The sequence below is a fragment of the Felis catus genome, chromosome A1 (genome assembly GCF_018350175.1).
Source record: "Felis catus isolate Fca126 chromosome A1, F.catus_Fca126_mat1.0, whole genome shotgun sequence".
Taxonomy (NCBI): Eukaryota; Metazoa; Chordata; class Mammalia; order Carnivora; family Felidae; genus Felis; species Felis catus.
The window spans coordinates 166466364-166484153 of NC_058368.1; the positions used below are offsets into that span (position 1 = coordinate 166466364).

The 17790-nt window shown below is 34.8% G+C and overlaps 2 long non-coding RNA genes across 3 annotated transcripts in view; one reads left to right on the forward strand and one right to left on the reverse strand.

Moving 5' to 3' along the window:
- Nucleotides 1-7502, reverse strand: part of LOC123385046 — a 28888-nt gene extending 21386 nt beyond the window's left edge. Inside the window, exons 1-2 of the long non-coding RNA XR_006597031.1 lie at nt 7381-7502; nt 5450-5525 (exon numbers count right to left, since the gene is read on the reverse strand). This is a non-coding gene — a long non-coding RNA (uncharacterized LOC123385046). The remainder of the gene's footprint in view (nt 1-5449; nt 5526-7380) is intronic.
- A 3908-nt stretch (nt 7503-11410) lies between these two features.
- LOC123379276 overlaps nt 11411-17790 on the forward strand; it is a 438377-nt gene continuing 431997 nt past the window's right edge. For both annotated transcript variants that reach the window (XR_006583543.1, XR_006583542.1), the window contains exon 1: nt 11411-11529. This is a non-coding gene — a long non-coding RNA (uncharacterized LOC123379276). The remainder of the gene's footprint in view (nt 11530-17790) is intronic.

Here is a 17790-nt window from a genome sequence, read left to right on the forward strand (position 1 = left end):
ACCTTTCTCTCTCTCTCTTTTTCATGAATCTGGCTAAAGGTTGATCACTTTTGGTGATCTTTTCAAAGCACTAGCTTCGGCTTTCATTGGTCTACCCTATTGGTTCTTTTTAGTGTCTGTATCATTCATTTCTGCTCCTATCTTTACTATTTCCTTCCTTTTGTTAGTTTGGAGTTTTGATTGTCCTTCTTCTTCTAGCTTCTTTAAGTGTAAGGTTAAGGCGTTTATTTGAGATTTTTCTTGCTTCTTGGGGTAGGCCTGTGTCTTTCCTCTTAGAGTGACTTTTCTGCACCCCAAAGATGTTGGAAATCTGTTTTGATTTTCATTTGTTTCCACGTAATTTTTTATCTCTTTATTTTCTTGTTTACCCCATTCATTGTTTAGTAACATGTTATTTAACCTTCATGTATTTGTGATGTTTTGAGATTTTTGTTGTTGTTGTGGTTGATTTGTAGTGTCATAGCTTTGAAGTCAGAATGACTTTCATCTTTTTGAATTTGTTGAGACTTTGTTTTGTGGTCTAATATGTGATCTACTCTGGAGAATGTTCCATGTGCACTTGAAAAGAATAGGTATTCTGCTGTTTTAGAATGGCATGTTCTGCCTATATCTGTTAAATCCATATGGCCCAGTATGTCATTTAAAGCCATTGCTTTCTTGTTGATTTTCTGTTTAGATGATCTGTCTATTGATATAAATTGGGGGTTAAAATTCCCTATGGTTATTGTATGACAATTGATTAGTTCCTTTATGTTTGTTATTGACTGTTTTATGCATTTGGGTGCTCCCATAAATATTTACAATTATTATATTTTCTTGTTGGATTGTACCTTTTATTATCACACAGTTCCTTCTTTGTCCCTTGTTACAGTCTTGGTTTTAAAGTCTATTTTGTCAGATATAAGTATTGCTACCCTGGCTTTCTTTTGATACCATTTGCATGATAAATGTTTCTCCATCCCCTCACTTTCAATTGGCAGGTGTCTTTAGGTCCGAAATAAGTCACTTGTGGTATGTGGGTCTTGTTTTGATCCACTGTGTCACCTTATGTCTTTTGATTGAAGCACTTATTCCATTTACATTCAAAGTAATTATTGATAGATATCCATTTATTGCCATATTATTACTGGTTTTGTCATTCTTTTTTGGTTTCTCTCTGATCTTTTCTTCTCTTGCTCTCTTTCACGGTTTGTTGACTTTCTTTAGTGATATACTTGGATTCATTTCTCTTTATTCTTTGAGTATCTATTACTGGTTTTTGATTTTTGCTTACTATTTGCATATAGCGTCTTTTGTGTATAGCAGTCTATATTAAGGTGATGGTCACTTAAGTTTGAACTCGTTCCTTACTCCTCTCATCCTCACCTTTTAGGCAGATGGTGTCATACTTTAAATACTTTTATTTTGTGAGTCCCTTCTCTTATTTTTATAGATATACTTATTTTACTGCTTTTATGCTTTCTAGTTTTCTTTCTTTTGTTTGTGGTCTTTCCTTTTTGCTTAGTGTCTCCTTTAATATTTCCTGTAGGGTTAGTTTAGTGGTCCTGAAGTACTTTAGTTTTAGTTTGTCTGAGAAACTCTTTATCTTTCCTTCTGTTGCAAATAATATCTTTGCTGGATACAGTATTCTTGGCTAAAGACTTTTCCTTTCAGCAGTTTGACTATATCATGCCATTCCCTCTGGAGTGCAAAATTCCTGCTGAAAAATCCACTCTCAGCCTTATGGGGTTTCCCCTGTATGTAACGGCCTTGTTTTCTCTTGCTCCTTTTAATTTTTTTTCTTTATCACTACTTTTTGCCATTTTAATTACATGTGTCTTGGTGTGGACCTTCTTGAGTTGTTTTTTTGAGGGGATCTCTGTGCCTCCTGGATCTGGATATCTGTTTCCTTCCCCGGGATAGGAAAGTTTTCAGTTATTATTTCTTCAAGTAAGTTTTCTGCCCCCTTTCCTCTGTCTTCTTCTTCTGGGATCCCTACAATGTGAATGCTGTTACACTTGAGGGAGCCACTGTGTTCCCTAAGAATATTCTCAATTTGTATAATAGTTTTCCCTATCATTTGCTCAGCTTGGTCACTTTCCATTTCTCTGTCTTTTAGGTCATTAATTCATTCCTCTGCTTCCTCTAGCTTGTAATTTATTTCATCAAGTTTATCTTTAATTTCATTTATTTTGCTTCCATCTCTGATTGGTTCTTTTTTGTTTCTTTGTTAAGGGTTCCACTTATTTCCTCTACTCTTTTCTCAAATCCAGAGAGTATCTTTATTGTTATTACTTTAAGTTCTCTATCAGGTATGTTACTTATATTCATTTCCCCTAGGTCTCTTCCTGTGGTTTGGTCCTTTTTTTTTTCATTTGGGACATATTCCTTTGTGTTTTCATTTTGTCTAACTCTCTGTGTTTGTTTCTGTGTTTGGGAAAATCAGCTACATCTCTTCTCTTGATGGTAATGGCCTTATGTCCAATATGACTAGACATATTAACAGGTAAATTCTACTAAACATTTAAACAGGAGTAAATACCAATAATTCTCAAACTATTCCAAAATATAGAGGAGGAAATAAAACTTCCAAATTCATTCTATAAGACTAGTATCATCCTGATACCAAAACCGGATAAAGACATCGCATAAAAAGAGAACTACAAGCCAATATCTCTGATGAACACAATGCAAAAGTCCTCAACAAAGTACTAGCAAACTGAATCCCACAATACATTAAAAAAAGGATACACCATAATCAAGTGGGATTTATTCCTAGGGTGTAAGCATGGTCAATATCCACAAATATGTCAACATGATACATCATATCAACAAAAGATAAAAACCATATGATCATTTCTTTTTTCTTTTAATGTTTATTTATTTTTGAGAGAGAGAAAGAGGGAGAGAGAGACAGAGTGTGAGAGGGGGAGGGGCAGAGAGGGAGGGAGACAGAATTTGAAGCAGGCTCCAGGCTCTGAGCTGTCAGCACTGCTGAAACTCACAAGCCATGAGATAATCTACTGAGCCACCCAGGCACCCCTGATCATTTCAATAGATATATAAAAAGCATTTGAAAAACTTCAAAATCCATTCGTGATAAAAACATTCAACAAGGTAGGTCAAGAAAGAGTATATTTTGACAATGAAAGCCTCATATGGAAAACCAAGAGTGAACATTATACTTAGTGGTGGGAAACTGGGAGCTTTTCCTTTTAAGGTTGGGAACAAGAGAAAGATGTTGACTCTGACCATTTTTATTCAACATACATCTGGAATTCCTAGCTATAGCAACTAGAAAACATAAATAAATAAAATGCATACAAATTAGTAAGAATGAATTAAAACTATTTGCAGATGACATGATATTCTATGTAGAAAACCCTGAAGACTCCACCAAAACACTACTAGAACTGATAAATGAATTCAGTAAAGTCATAGAATACAAAATAAGGTACAGAAAACTGTTGCATTTCTATACATGTGAATACTTCTATACATGTTATACTCCTATAACAATGAAGCAACAGAAAATAAAATGAATAAAACAAACACATTTATATTTCCACCAAAAGCAATAAAGTATCTAGGAATAAACTTAACCAAAGAGGTAAAAGACCTGGGCATTAAAACTATAAAAAATTGATGAAAGAAATTCAAGATGACACCAAGAAATGGAAAGACATTCCATGCTTATAGATTGGAAGAAAAATGTTAAAATGTCTTCACTACCAAAAGCAATCTCCAGATTTAATGCAATCCTTATAAAAACAGTAACAGCATTTTCAAAGATTTAGAATAAACAATCCTGAAATCTGTATGGAACCACAAAAGACCCCGGATAGCTAAAGCAATCTTGAAAAAGAAAAATGAAACTAGGGTATCACAATTCCAGATTTCAAGTTACATTACAAAGGTATAGTAACCAAAAAATATGGTATTGGCACAAAAATAGACACATGGATCAAGCGAAAACCCAAAAATAAACCCACAATTATATGGCCAATTAATCTTCTATAAAGCAGGAAAGAATGTTCAATGGGAAAAAGACTGCCTCCTCAACAAATGGTGTTGGAAACACTGGACAGCAACATGCAAAATAATGAAACTGGACCACTTTCTTACATGATATACAAAAATAAATTCAAAAAGATTAAAGACCTAAATGTGAGACTGGAACCATAAAAGTCCTAGAAGAGAGCAAATGAAATTTCTCTGACATTGACCAATAGAAACATTTTTTAGATGTATCTCCTGAGGCAAGAGAAATAAAAGTAAAAATAAGCTACTGGGATGACATTAAAATAAAATTCTTTTGTACACTGAAGGAAACAATCAACAAAACTAAAATGCAACCAGTTGAATTGGAGAATATAGTTGCAAATGACATCTCTGATAAATGGTTAGTATCCAAAATATGTAGACAACTGATATAACTCAACACTCAAAAATCAAATAACCGAACTAAAAAATGGGCAGAAGACATGAACAGATATTTCTCTAAAAGATATACAGATGGCCAACAGACACATGAAAAGATGCTCATCATCTCTGATCATCATGGAAATGCAAATCAGAACTACAGTGAGATACCACCTCACATCTGTCAGAATGACTAAAATCAAAAACACAAGAAACAAGTGTTGGTGAGGGTGTGGGAGAAAAGGAACCTTTATGCACTATTGGTGGAAATGCAAACTGGTGCAGCCACTGTGGAAAACAATATGGGGTTAAAAATTAACTCCTCAAAAAGTCCAAAGTAGAACTACCCTAGGATCCAGTAATCACACTATTGGGTATTTACCCCTAAAATACAAAAACACTTATTCAAAGAGCTGCACTCCTATGTTTATTGCAGTATTATATAACCAAATTATGGAAGTAGCCCAAGTGTCTATCAATAGATGAATATATAAAGAAGATGAGTTATATATGCAATGGAATATTATTCAGTCATAAAAAACAATAAAATGTTGCCATTTGCAACAACGTGGATAGAATTATTGAGTATAATGCTAAGTGAAATAAGTCAGTCAGAGAAAGACAAATACCGTACGATTTCACTCATATATAGAACAAAACAAATGAACAAAGAAAAGAAAAATAAAGTGACAAATGAAGAAACAGATTCCTGACTAAACATGATTACTGGATGATTACTGGAGAGGAAATGGGTAGAGGGATGGATGAAAGGGGTGTTGGGGTTTAAACAGTGCGTTTGTCATGATGAGCACTGGGTGATGTATGGAATTGTTGAGTCACTATATTGTACACCTGCAACTAATATAACACTGTATTTTAATGATACTGGAATTAAAAAAAAAAAGTTAAAAGCCTTGCCATGTACGGCTATCACTAGTCTACCAACTCCAGTGAGTTTGTGCAAAACTGCCCATACAGGTACCATAGACTTTTCCTAGCTACAATGTATATTGGACTCATGACAATAAGGCTAAATGGTACACTTTACCTTCAAAGCAGAGAGGTGTTTTCAAACACTCAGTATCTCAGCTCATGAAACATGTAGGACTTAGCCTTTGAAAAGCCTGTGCATAGAAATGAGAAAGGTGGGCCTTAATGTCAAGAACTTGGAAACCATATTCTTGAACTCTTTATTTGAAGTTTTTAAAATAAAGTAAATTATTAGGTGGCTTTACTGAATGCTCAAGGGTTGAAGTAATTTCAATCTATGCTTGATGTAAAGTTCAAGTATAAAACTGAATCAATTTTTTTCTTCTCTACATTTCTTGACCAAAAGATTTAAAAACATTTATATAGGATAGTGAATTTATAGAGTAATATTGTAGTTTCAATTTTATTGCTTATCCCTCCAGAAAGCACTATAAATTACTCCAGAGAATGGAATAAACTTTCATTTAGACATATGTGGCAAAAGAGAAAGAGAAAGAATGCAAAACTGTAATAGTGACAAAATATTTTCAAATATCATAATCTCCTTTATTTTGATACTACCACTTACAAAGTAAGCAGATATTTTATATATCAGAAATCATTATATTTCAAGTAATAGAAAAATGAACTAATTCAGACTTTTAAAATAAAGGGAATTTTTAAGTCACTTCACTGTACAATGTGTGGGTTATTCTAGTTTCAATAGAGGCTGATATCTGGGGTTCCAGCAATATAAACAGGACATGCATCACTCTCAGCTATTTTTCCTTAATCTTGCACCCATTTTGTGAGGCACTCTGTCTTTGCATTTGCAAATAGGGTGTTAGCCTCTTCTACTACATGCTCCCGTGTTCATAGGCAGCAAGAAAGAGAAATTCTGCTTTCTTAACAGCCAAATAAAAGCCATATAATTGAGACCCATAAGCTGTGTTTTCCCTGACTATTTCATATTTACTAACCTGGAAAAATTATCTTGTCCAAAAAGGTAGGTCATGTTGACTGGATTTAGCCAATCTTTGGGCACCCACTAGAAACAGAGGTGGAATAATCTATCCCTCATAAACATTGTAGGTGGGAAATTCTGGGTACTCTTAGAAAGATGATTAAATGATAAAATGCCAACTAGTAGATGTCCAATATATTATTGAAAATTGATACTTTTTAAGAAAAATTGTTTAATAATTTTTTGAGGTTTTTTTTTGAAGAGCCAGAACTTTCTTTCTTACCTCAAATTGGGCTATAGAAAAATTTCTGACTGTTAAATTGTCCTTCATGGTTAGAGACCTAGCTTTTCATTATTTAGTGAGCTAGGTGAGTATTACTACTCATCCAAAGTTCATATTTAGATTATCTTTTATTTAGAAATAATGTCAACTGCAGGAAACCAACTACACTGGCTTAAAAAATATGCTATCTCCCACCCCCACCCCCCACTTCATGTAATGTACAATCAGAAGGTAAGCAGTTAAGAAGGTGGTCAGGTTCTCAGTGGCATAAGAGACAGGATATCTGTGATTCTCTATGCCCTTGGTTACCAGTAAGTGCAATAACTTTATACCTCCAGAGACCTTGCCAGCAACTGGAGCAGAAAGAGGAGGTAAGCAGAATGGGCTTTGGCATCAGAAATTATCATACCTCCTTGGCCACTCTAGCTTTAAGGGACTCAGAGAACATGAGGACTTTTGTTTTTCTACCAGAGTAAAACTGAGCAAGAGAGAAAGAACAGGAAGAAGGTGCTAAGTGAGTCAACCTATATTGTCTTCTCCAGATAATATTCTCTATTTTTTTATTGCATTAACCTATTTAGTAACAAAGAAGAGGCCAATCCTAAAAACATTAAAAGCCTGAACTATATTAAGCCTAAGTCTAATGTAAAGAATCTAGTGATAAAACAGATCCACTTAAGGGCTTTTAAGTTTCTTGCTTTAGGCTAGACTAAGATTTATTTCACAAGGAAATTAGAGGTCAGAAGGGGTGCTCAGTACTTACCATTGCTGGTAACTATGTACAGGTACAGTCTTCAAAAATGAACTGTATACATTACTCAATTATAAATATAAATGGTCCCATGGTGTAGGAAAACTTGGTTGACTGTCATACCATGGTAGTCATCTTAAAGCCTGTTTTTTAAAAGCACTGGATTTTATGTGAAGAACAAAGGCTGAAGAGTTTCAAGCACAATAAGAACATTCCATTTAGTTTAAACATTCTTCTTGCATACAGGAGAGTCTGAGCAAGAAGGCTCCCTCCGTTTTCTTTTTCAGATTCACTTTCCCAGTAAGGGAAAAGCCTAAAAAAAAGGATAATGCTTAGTAGATGATCACACTTGACCAGAATTTAATGAGAGAGATTTTTTTTTGTGTGCATTTGTTATAAAACTATATGTGATGATACATTCTACTGTATTATTCAGTGTCCTCTAAAAAAAGACAAAAACTCCCTCAAATTTCAAAGTTAGGGGAAGAAAACACTTCCTAAATAACTGATATGTTTTTAGATTATATAACCATGTATAAAAACCCTTCTACAGGCAGTGTATGTAGTATCAATGATAAAAACAGAAAAACAAGGTGAAAGAGAGGGACAGAGGAAAGAAAGACTGAGTTTCTCCCTGACTGGCCAACTTGGATACATCTTCATCATAACTCTATGTATTATGCAGAGCTTTAAAGCTGGACCAAAACACTAGCCCTAAAATGGGGGAGATTATGGCCATCACTTTCTTGTATGAAATGCCAAATGCCAAAATCTGTACTTAATATGTAGCTGATAATATGTAGCTGATAATATGTAGCTGATATGTGCCAACAGTGAGTAGTAGGTTCTTTTTAGGTGTCTTCTAGGATACCACAAAGACCTAACAACTCTTTCATTTATATCTACTCACTTTATGTTTTCTATGTTTTCATTTAAATTCCAGTTAGTTGACTTACAGTGTAATATCAATTCCAGGGGTACAATAAAGTGATTCAACAATTCCATACAACAAATGGTGCTCATTATAGCAAATGCCCTCCTTAATCCCCAACCCATCTTTAATCCATCCCCTCACCCACCTCTCCTCTGGTAACCATTAGTTTGGTCTCTAAAGAGTCTGTTTCTTGAAACTCACTTTATTTTTAAAACTATTTAAGTCAAAGCCTGAGTGATTAAAAAGTTATGACAACTACAGCATCATAAGCCAAACAGATCAAATTCAATATTTCTCCTGAGTATGCCATATATATATATATATATATATAAATATATATATATGTATGTATATACATATATGTATATATGTGTGTGTGTGTGTGTGTGTATAAAAGTGAGTACTGCTTTGGTTTCTATTCTAGATATATCACAATGAGAGAGAAAAAAAAGAAAGAGCTTGATAGGCCAAGAGACTCTAGAAAATATCACGGAGGAGCAAAACTATAAGTTAAATGTGTCAATGAAATTTTGTGGGGTGGATGTGTCCTAAAAATATTGAAATGCAGAATTTAGTGGCTAGGAGCTTGGTTTAGAATCAACAGACCCTCCAGGATTAATTATTAGCAGTGCAACCTTAAACAGATTACTTAACCTCCTTGAAGTCAGTGTCCTTCTATGTTAATTGGGAAAAACTATTGGTGGTTTACAGTGTTATTGTGAGAAATGAATAGCATTATATCTGTGAAACACCAATCCTAGTGCTAGTGCTTAATAAGACTTAGTATCATTTGAGGATTTTATCATTTATCTCACCCAAGCAAAAAAATATACCACAAATATGCAAATGTATCAAAAAAAACCCCTAAATATAGGCATATAACAAGATCTATTATTTTAAAGTTTAACATGGTAAAATATGAATATGTTTGTATAAAATTTGATAAATTGTATAAATTATAGGGTTTTAAATGTCATCTTTAAGAAAAAGGTATAAAATGCCATACATGAAACCCAGACTGTGGGAAAAGCTGTGTAAGGAAAAACATTGATTCTTTAATAAACAGAAAGAAGCCAAGAGAAATAAAGTACATTAAGCCTGTAAAAGGTTGCCTTGGAAATATTTAGATACGACATGTGTTAAAAGGGGATTGTAGATTCTGCTTTGACATTGATAAGAGAAACCTGGAACATGTAGGTCCCTGTGGCAAAGTCCAAAGCATTACAAATGTTAACACGTAATATCAATGAAGTTTTTCATTATCCACTCATTCACTCACTATACTTCAGAGTAGGGGTGTGTCTTTACAAAGAAAAAACAGCATGTGTTATTTAAGCAGAAGCAAAATAACATGGTTAGTTTGAGAAATTCAAAGAACAAGGCTGAAATAATAGAGAATGAGGTTATAAAGATGTAGTGTGATCATACTGTATAATTTTGGATTTTATTCCAAGTGGTACACTGCATCCTAATATCCCCCAAAATATATAGGAAAATAACCACATACTTCAGCCTACGTTGATAAATTCATAAGAAGGAGGTATTGGTTTAACATCTTTTGTAATCAGTTTCAGACTGGTATAAGTTTAAATTATGAGTAGGCAGGATTCTGCAATTTGGTTGCCAAGCAAGTGATACACTTCTATCTGTATTGCAGTCTTGGAGTGGGCAGAGATGATAGAAGGAAGTATGCAAGGTAGATCAAAGAAACTAGACACACTCTAAAAGCCCTTGAAATAAACCCATCTCCTGACATTTTAGTTATTAATTGTATTTGCATCTACTGGTTTGTTATTTTATTTATTATATAAGATTATTTCTTTTTTTAAATTTTTTAATATTTATTTACTTTTGAGAGAGATACATAAGCATGAACGGGGGACAGGCAGAGAGAGAGAGGGAGACACAGACTCCAAAGCAGGCTCCAGGCTCTGAGCTGTCAGCACAGAGCTCGAGTCAGGGCTCGAACACGCGAATTATGAGATCATGACCTGAGCCAGAGTTGGAGGCTTCGTCGACTGAGCCACCCAGGCTGCCCTATGTAAGCTTATTTCTGGGTGTAATTACATTCCTCTGTTGATTTATAATGCATCGTATATAAGAATTAGACTTTTTAAGGATTTACAAATCCTAACATGAAACTAAAGTTTGGCTAGGATGTCAAGCAAAGCACATAGCCATACACTGCTATAGGAATGTCAGTTTGTACATACACTTTGGAAAACAATTTAGTGCTGTAATAATACCATGAAAATACAAAAGAAATAATAAATACAAAATTCATGCTATTAGTTACTTCCTAGCTGATTCAGCAATGGTCACCCTTGATGTTTCAAAAGCAAGGCTGTTTTTTAATTGATTGGTGTTCAGGAGTTTCCTTTTATTATTGATTATTACTCTTAATATTGCATGTGTATTTCATAATAAAACGGAAATAAAACCTTTTTCAGTATGAAAGTAATCATCCCAAACTGAAATTGTTTACATGCATTTCATATAAATGTCTGTAACAAAGTTACCTCATATGGTTTCTGATCAATTTCTAAGTTTTAAGAATAAAATGAACAGTCAAATCATCATTATAAAGGTGACTTTATCTTCTACATAAAGTTGAGAAAATATTCTTATTGAAATAAGGGAAGACTATTATTGGCACTCTGCAATGCCACAAAAGTATGTATACATCCTTATACATATATCAAAAGGCTTTGACTACAAACTTGTGTTCTCCCTTGTGAGTATTCAGAAATATATGCCTCCAGTAGCTAAGCTGTAAGAGTTGGAAATTAAAAAATAATAATAATAATAAGGGAAAATTTAAATTTTCCTGACCTCTGGCATCTATGTAAGACAACTACTGCTAGATGCAATGATTAACTCTGCCTAAATATTAGAACCACTTGGAAGAAATTTATCAAATCCCAATGATTTGTGCCTCACCTTTAGAGAATGAGATTTAATTGGTTTAGGTGGAGCCAAAGCATCTGTAGTTTGGAAAAGATCTCCCAGATGATTCTAATGCACTATCACTGTAGTTCTTGCACTTTGATCACCAGACTAGCAGCATCAGCACCTGTGATCTTTTTACCCATTCTTACTTAGGTTCCACCCCCAGAGCTGCTGAATCAGAAACTCTGGTGTTGGGGTCCAGTAGTTTGTGTTCTTACAAGCTTTCCAGGCGATTTCATGCTTCCTGAAGTTTGAGAACCAGTACGATGTGCTGTAAGGTATTTCTTTTAGATTTTCTTTCCTAATTTGCTCCTCAGTAGGGAAAAAACGTCGTATCAGATTGGAAATTTTGAGACCAGACACTGAGTCTGCTAGGCTTAGCTAATGTTTGCTGAATATAATTGCTTAGGGGTAACGCTAAACAAAGGTTTGTTACTGTAGCAAGTGTTTGTGTAGAATCCTTGAAGTGTTTAGGGTTTGGCCCAGTTTAAAAGTTTATGGTTCCACCAGATGAGGACATGTTTAAGACTCATCTTTTTAATGGCTTCTTGGCTCCATTTTAAAAGCCCTGACACAAGTGATTGCATTTTATTTTACCTTTTGGATCAAACAGCAGATCCCTTACCCCTTTGGATCAAACAGCGGATCCCCACATACTTCAGGTGGGGGAATGGGTTGAAGCCACCGGTGAAAATTACACGTTAGAGGTTAGAAAGGTTTTTCATCAAATGGATGTAGTAGAAAAGCTAGATGGTGAGAGAACAGGAGAGCAAGTTGTGGTCAAAAGAAGGAAGTAGGTACTGGAAATTGTAAAGCGTGAGTTGAGACTGTATGAACATCGCTTGGAATATGCTTTACGAAGCAGGATGCAGACTCTGAACGTGATGTAAACGTGTTTAACTTGTTTCTGTTAGTCTGTGTGTAGTGAGTACAGAGGACTGTTTAAGATGTGGCTGCAAATCCGGGTCTGACATTTCCTGTGTGGTCATTTCCTAATCGGGCAGGTGCAGCTTGTACTTTCTCCTCCCCTTGCATTTATGTTTAAAGAGTATCTTGTGGATATTTTAATATGCATTTCCTTGATGACTAATGTGGTTGAGATTTAGTTCTATTCTGTCATTTTTATTTTTTTATGAGGAAGAGTGCTCTGTTCAATTTTCTGTTTTCTCATCCACTACTTTGTAACATTGTTAATTTCATAAAAATACGTGAATATCTTTCTTAAAATAAAAAAACCAATATTCCTAATACTGGTTCCCACCCTTGTTACCATTTGATAAGTCTTGCATACTCTTTTTATGTATATGAGTATTAATAGAAATACCTAATTTTAGTTTCACTTTGTGATTGTACACATACCATATCATTGTTTTTGTGCTGATAGGGAACTTTTTTTCCACAAAACAGTAAGCCCTGATCTGTCCACATCAGTGTCTATAGATATACAATTTACCTGTTACATTATATTCTAGTTTACAGATGGATATTTTAGGGACATGTGGAGTTAATAACATTTTTCATTAGGAGCAATGTATAATTGTGTCCTTGTCCACCATACCCTAATATGTTAGAATATAAAAGATCATGTCTAACCTAATCACTGTTATCCCTGGGGCCTGGAAGGTCATTGGTACATGCTTGAAAATAGATAAATGTTTGCTCAATAAATGACTGAATGGATATACATACTAGTTGGCCCTTCAGTACTTAGAGGGACTTAAACTGTAAGTCTAACTATACAGGATCCTATTGAATTCGGATGTCAAGATGGCTGACCCAGGGATATGTAGATTTCAAAGTTTTCTAAGGTATTTTTTTTTCAGACTTAAGTATGAGAAAAATTATTTTTCAGAGTAGTGTTTCTCTAATAATTATGCCAAGATCAACAGCAAGATTACCAAGAGGGAACTTGTAAAGAATGCAAATTCTTTGGCTCCAACGAAGATCTACTAAATCAGAAACTGGGGCTGGGGTCCCACAATGTCTGACTTAACAAGCCCACCAGGTGATGCGAATTTCTGAGAACCACTGCTTTAATAAATAACTTGATTTTGATTGAAGACAGCTGTTTTTAACTAGCTACCAATGGTAGTAAAAATTAGCAGCAGTTTTTTTCCATTAAACATTAAAACATGAAATAAATTGTTGATCATAACCTATATTATGCCAGTTGAGAAAAATAGAGAAGTTAGAGTGGATTTCATGGGGAGCCTATATAAACAATCAAATTATTTTAATACCACATCTTAACCAGTGTGAAAAAATAATACTGTTCTCAAATACACAATATTCTTCCTTATTATTTTTTTAAATGTGTGTGCTTCGGTTATGGGGAAGTACATAGCACAACTTGTATAAAATACACGGTAGTAATTTTTTCTTAAGATTGGGTTTCCAGCACAAATAGGGCTATATTTTTATAATTAGGATTTTTTTTTAATCTCTTTAGTTCCTTTTCATCAGTACATTTATGAAGATGGCAGAAGATATTAAGAGGTCTGAGGTTTTTTTCTTTTTTTTTTTCCCCTCCCATTTTCCTTCTAGTCACAGAGTACTTCAGCATGTTACAATGCAATTTCACTCTCTAGGAGACGGCTATAATTCATTTCTCTTTGTAAACTGAATCAAATGCTGAGAGTATTATGGAGAGCCTCGGCTCCGGACTTCAACACTAGGCTGAGAGGCCTGCTAAGGATGGTGCAGTACAAGTTCTAGAAGCCTAATTGACTCAGTTTGTTCTGTAATAATAATTACAGCCTTTCTTAATTGAGGCCTGTGAAATTTGCCAGAGAGTTTTTAACTCCCTTTTTCCTTTACAGATTTAATAAAAGGTCAGACTCTTTTAAAATGAGAAATTATTATTTTTTGTGTATAGTTACCTCCGTAAGGAAATGCACTGGTGTCTTATGAATTACTGATTGCAATTCAGGCAAGGAGCATGTACCTTTTAGGATATGTAAGAAATAGAATGAAAAACATTTCAATGAACACAATTTCCCTCAATCTCTCCTGAAAATACGCCACAGTCTCTATCACTTAGAAGGAATTAAGTATTTTCTTAAAAACTCGTCGCTTTAAAATTGGTCAGTTAGAATTTCTTTCTAATAAATGGAAATCTGTTTCTTTAGTAGCCAGAAGAGTTTTACCAGTTTACTGAAAGTTACTGTTTACCTTGATGCATTGCCAACTTAAATATCTTAAAGATTTTACTCAGTTACATGAAGAAAACCATATTCAACATTTGCAAATAATCAATGTATGTTTTTATTTTAAAGTATCTCAAGTCCTTTTGATTAAGGAGGAGCTTATGATAGACACAGAAGAAAAAAACCTATAAGAATATTAGGGAATTTTGGGGTGCTGGGGTGGCTCAGTCCGTTGAAAATCGTACTTTGGCTCGGGTCATGATCTCAGTTTGTGGTTCGAGCCCTGTGTCAGGCTCTGTGCTGACAGCTAAGAGCCTGCAGCCTGCTTGAGATACTGTGTTTTCCCCTCTCTCTGCCCCTTCTCCACCTGTGCGCACTCTAGCGCGCGCGCGCGCGCGCGCTCTCTCTCTCTCTCTCTCAAAAATGTTAATAAAAAAGTTGAAAGAATATTAGGGAATTTTATATTTCACATGACAAATCTACATGTATTTTATACAAAAATAAATACTATTTAGCCATACATAGCTTTAAAATAGGGTACAAAATTGGGGCACCTGGGTGGCTCAGTCAGTTAAGCGTCTGACTTCAGCTTGGGCCATGATCTCACAGCTCATGGATTTGAGCCCGCGTCAGGCTGTGTGCTAACAGCTCAGAGCCTGGAGCCTGCATCGGATTCTGTGTCTCCCTCTCTCTCTCTCTCTGCCCCTTCCCCGCTCGGGCTCTGTCTCTCTCTCTCTCTCTCTCTCAAACATTTAAAAAAAAAAATTAGGGTACAAATTTAAATGCACCTTGGTTTCTGTTCTCAAAGTATTTTAATCTGGTGAACTATTAAGATACTCAAAATCACTAATGTTGTTAAGAGCTTTGTTTATGTAAATGAGAGGCTTATATATTGATATAAAAATCACTTTTGGAGGCTTCTCCTAATTAAAACTAAACTGCAATGAATTTGTCTTCCTTCTACTCCCCTACTTCACACCAGCACTCCTAAACTTGTTTTTTAAATATACAGCAGGACTTGGCAATAAACAACTCCTGAGAAATTAAAAAGAGAATTAAGTACAAACTGATAAGGAACAGTCCACTGGTATTCTAGTCTCAGATGTTGGTCCTAATAGCTGAGCCTGGGGTTCTGAGAAGCTGGGTAGGGTAGAAAACACAACTTGGGTCTGATGAGGAGCTTGGAATTATCTACCTTCTATAAAGCTCAGAACCAAATGAATACTTGATAATCAATGGGAAAGGAGGTGGAAAAAAGCCTATCTTTGAAAATTTGAAATAGCATGACTGGGCCACTTCAGGTTGTGGCTTGTGAACTCCAAATACCTGAAAAGTAAGAAAAACCTAAATCCATAAAATAAACATGAATTGAACAATTATGTACGTTCATCAAGTTCACAAAGAAATAAACACTGCAATAGCAGTATTAGTTTCATAACCACAAAGGGATCCCCACTGAAGTTGATACCATAATTAAGAAATTTATAAAATAAGGAGAAAAATCCTATATGATGAGTCCATACATCTGATAAACCCAAAGAACCTCTGAAAAGAGGACAGTTACCTGGAAAATAATATGAAACAAGTAGGATTTAAAACAAATTCTGAAGTGTTTAATTATTTTTGAAAGAAAGAGAGAGACAGAGCGTGAGGGAGGGAAGGGGAGAGAGAGAGAGGAAGACACAGAACCCCAAGCAGGCTCCAGACTCCATGCTGTCAGCCAAGAGCTTGACACGAGGCTCGAACCCACATACTGTGAGATCATGATCAGAGCCGAAGTCAGATGCCTAACCACTGAGCCACTCAGGAACCCCTGAAATAAGTAGTTGTAAAATAATTACATGCATAAAAGCTGAGTTAGGGACTTGGGGGGAACAGTAAAACAAATGGGGATATTAAAAAAAACAGAACTCCTAAAAACCAACATAACTTCAAATTAATAACTCCTATGACAGATTGAATAGCAGATTAGGCTCTGGAAGATTGAAATATGGAAGGTGATTTAAGGGAAACCCAGAATGCAAATATAGAAAAAATGATAGAAAGCATGAAAGAGGGGTTAAAAAATACAAAATACAAAATGAGAAAGGCCTTTGCACATCTGCTAAGAGTGTCTACATGAAACGAGAAAGTTGGGAAAATATCAAATGAGATAATGGCTGAACAAGTTGGAGGGTTGAAGAAAGACAGGAGTTTTTAGATAAGAAACACAATAGATCTTCAACTCATGATGAAATGACAGAATGTAAAAGTCAAAAAGCACATTCTAAACATTACTGGAAAGAAAAATTTCTACAAAAGGAGAAGCAATGAAATTGGCACAAGATTTTTCATCAGCAGTAATAAATCCCTGAACATGAAATAATAGCCTGAGAATGCAGTATGGGCAGAAAACCTGGATTTCTTTTCCAGTCAAGTCTATTGACAAAAATAGGCCTACATAAAACCTATTTCTTTAAGATGTAATTTGGCATTCCATTTGACATTGTGAAGAAAAAGATTTTCAAGCCTACTAGAACAAAAATTACATTTCAATTCCTAACTAATGACTAGATTATATGAGTAAATAAAAGGAAGGAATAAATTTGCCTTTACTTGCAGTGATGTGATTGTCTACGTAAAATTTCAGACTTTCTATGTATTAGAAAAAATTAGCGTTTAGCTATTGCTCTTCATGTACAACTAGCAAAATTAAAATGCAAAATTAAAAGTATAATTGTATAGTAGTAATAAGCAAATAAGAAATTGACTTAAAATATTCTCTTGGCATTACAAAGTAAAAAGGTTCTGAACTAAATAAAAGATGAATAAGAATTTTATGGAAAAGTTGGAAATTTACTGAAATGACTTTCTCTCTTAAGTCTTACTTTTTCCAAATGCAAACATACCACATGCCCATTGTAAAAGATAAAACGATTCAAGTGATTAATGTGTATTACAAAAATTAGATTCTCACATCATCTGCCATTCTCAATCATGTTACATATTTGTGTATGTTTTTTTAGATGAAAGAAGGCATAAATGATACATGTAAGTTTCAAAGCATATGAAAACTGATGCTATACTTAAGAAATGAACCATTATCAACATCCTTCATGGTTTGCCAGCAGTGTAAGGTAATCACTGTTAAGAATTTTTTAATCATTAAAAGAAAGTGTTTAAATACTTAATAAAGGGGCCCCTGGGTGGCTCAGTCGGTTGAGCATCCGATGTCGGCTCAGGTCATGATCTCGCGGTCCCTGAGTTTGAGCCCAGCGTCGGGCTCTGTGCTGACAGCTCAGAGCCTGGAGCCTGTTTCAGATTCTGTGTGTCCCTCTCTCTCTGACCCTCCCCCGTTCATGCTCTGTCTCTCTCTGTCTCAAAAATAATTAAACGTTAAAAGAAAAAAAAACA